The sequence below is a fragment of the Colobus angolensis genome, unplaced genomic scaffold (genome assembly GCF_000951035.1).
Source record: "Colobus angolensis palliatus isolate OR3802 unplaced genomic scaffold, Cang.pa_1.0 Scaffold852, whole genome shotgun sequence".
NCBI lineage: Eukaryota > Metazoa > Chordata > Mammalia > Primates > Cercopithecidae > Colobus > Colobus angolensis.
In genome coordinates this window covers 4,995-7,825 of record NW_012122399.1, presented here as the reverse complement: position 1 = coordinate 7,825, position 2,831 = coordinate 4,995, and the positions used below count along the sequence as shown (strand labels likewise).

The 2,831-nt window shown below is 31.0% G+C and overlaps 1 protein-coding gene across 1 annotated transcript in view; it reads left to right on the top strand.

The window, feature by feature from the left end:
• LOC105503420 (ankyrin repeat domain-containing protein 30B-like) overlaps positions 1–2,831 on the top strand; it is a gene marked incomplete at its 3' end in the record, with an annotated part of 34,586 nt that overhangs the window by 27,036 nt on the left and 4,719 nt on the right. The gene's annotated exons all lie outside the window — the stretch shown is intronic.

The window sequence follows — 2,831 nt, the reverse complement described above, 5'->3', positions numbered from 1 at the left end:
GAAAATTTAATTCTCACTTCTTTTATTAACTTTATGTTTTATATTTAATTTAGTCATATTAATGTAGAATGCAAAGTAAAATCTGTTTTAGGCCTTGTCAGCGATATTGTGAATTATCAATTTTTGACTCTTTGGTTTCTGGTTTAAGATTTCCAATTTAATGTTTGACATAGTCTTAGGTTATTTAACTAATTTATCTTACTCTTTGATGTAACCGTGGTAGCTGTTTTGAATATTTTTAATAATAGAGTATAAATAAGCATTTTATTTAAACTTGTTATTAAAATTAAATTTTCTGATCATATGAACAAGGTTCTTATTCTGTATCTCTTAAAAGAGAAAAATCACTTTTAAGCTACAACATTCTCAAAGAAATAAATGTAGAAATTATTAATCTCTAAAAATATTCTGATATCTTTTGTTCATAGTATGTATGTAGTGGTATTATATGCATACAACAAATGAATGTATTCAATATTTGTGGATTTTTTTAAAGTACAGTGCCTATTATCATAGAATCATATGCGAGGTAAGATTGTTAACAGAGTATACAAACTTAACAGCGGAAGAATTGTTTTTACTCTTAAAATATCTCTTGCAATGGGGATCTTTTATATTATTTCCAGGAAGCCTTATTAACTTTAGTCTTCATAATTATTAAACCTTGCACATACATTTGTTTATTTCTAAAACTCAGGAATCCTGTTGACTTGAATTTTTTAGTTTCTTTCTTCACTTCTCCTGTGAATACTGAATTCTGCTTCGCAATCATACATATGCATGAAAACTATTAAATCTTCAAATTGAATAATTATTGCTTAATTTTCTTTATGTGAGATCTTTTCTCCAATTTTAAACTACCATCCTATATGGTGTAAGTAGGCAATTCGAGCTAGTATTATATTGTTTACAGGAACATAAGAAAAGCATGTGAATTTTAAAGCAGGATTTCGCATTTCTATCTCACTTTATAGTAGTACTTAAAAATGCCTCATGATTCTATGGGTAAGCATTTCTCTTGTACAAATAAAAATTTCAAAGTTTTTATATAGGTCATTTTGCAGACTGTTGTTTTAGAATTAAATGTTTTCATTCAATTCAAAGATGCATATTGCAATAATATTTCAGAAATAAATATTTACATATATAAATAAAATTATATTCTTGAAACAAATTTGGAAATACATGACAGAGAAACTTAATCCCATGTTTTTCTCTCTCCTTTGATTTCATTTTCAAAATTTCAACAGTCTGTGTAGATTTGTGTTGCTTAATTCTACCGATTTAGTCTATCTTATAAATATTTATTTTCTTATCACTATGGAATTTTCCTCATGTAGATTATCTACTCATACTCCAAATGTATTTATCTAGATCTTTCTTCCAAGCCCCTTGGATGCCTCAAATCTTAGAGGTCTCAAACTGAAAGCATCTTTTTTTTTTTTTTATTCTTTTCCTGCCTCTTTTCTGACTCTTTGTAATATACTCAGTCATCTGGTTTCCCCATCCTAGTAAATAACACCTAGGAAGTAGCCATGAAATGCTCAAGCACTTCAACCAGCACTTCAACCGTCCCCCACATCCTGCACTTCAACCCTCCTCCAGGTCACCAAGCCAGTCACACACCAAAATTTGTATTATCTACCTTCTTATAATTTTCCATATCTTATTACCATAATTAACTCTCTACCTATAATTTTGAAGTACTCCTTTCTAGTTTTGCCCCATCTCCCCATGTTCATCTATCTTTACATCGCTGGAAGGGTCACCTTTCTAAAATATGTTTGTAATGATGTATCTCATCTGCATATTGAGCGGATACCCATTACATGAAGGGTTAAGTTCACATTCTAGCGTGACACATACCTTATATGGTTTGGCCCCATTTTATCTCTTCAACTCATTTCCTCTGACTGTGTTCCAGTTTTACCATATCACTTTGGCACCCCTCAGAGTGGCAGCAGAATTCTGTGGTCAGAGTTGATCTTTCTGAGACTGCCATTTAATCTCCATCTCAAAGATGAGGTGTATGCCATATGAAAGTCTAGGAGGAAGACATTCTGAACAGACAGAACAGTGGACCATATTTGTTCATCATTTTGTTCTTAACCTAGAGTAACTAGGAAGTAGAAAGTGGGGTAACCACCAATATCATCATCATCCTCATTATTCTAAAGTGAAGAAAAATCTGCAAATACGTGTCTGGCACATGTTACACGTTTCACGAATACGTGTTTTTGTTTTTCTTTTTTTATGAAGGCTTGCTCTACTTTTCTGAAGTTGTGTCTTAATCAATCGCATACTTTATCTAAAGACGGTTTGCTTTCATTTAAAAGTAACATAATTATAAGTTTTCCTTCTGAATCTTTCCTTTTATTCAAGCAGTTCTTTATCAGCAAAAAACTTGTAAAAATTATTCTTACTATCTTAAGCCCTTGTTTTCCTAAATGAAACAGTTTCTACAGAGTTCTATTCCTACTCTGTATGACATACTCTGAAAATTCTCTTCATGCCGTGCATAGTTTTTAAGAAAAATTCTATAATTATGCATATGTCAAGTGTTTAATCATATTGTGTTCTGTTTGAAATGCCCTATTATTTTTGGTGAGGACTACAGAGTAAGGCAGATACTTTGAATTTAATTCCTTTTGTACGCGAGTGAATTTTTTCTGAATATGTTTTATTTTCCATGCTCAGTAACCTAGTCAATAGCAACATGAAGATGAAAGATAAGTTTGATATACAGAGCATATTTGAGGTTTTCTCTTGAAAGGTTTTGGTGTTCAATATGTGAACAGCTTTAAATCTAATTGCCTTTAAAGTAAAAAAAA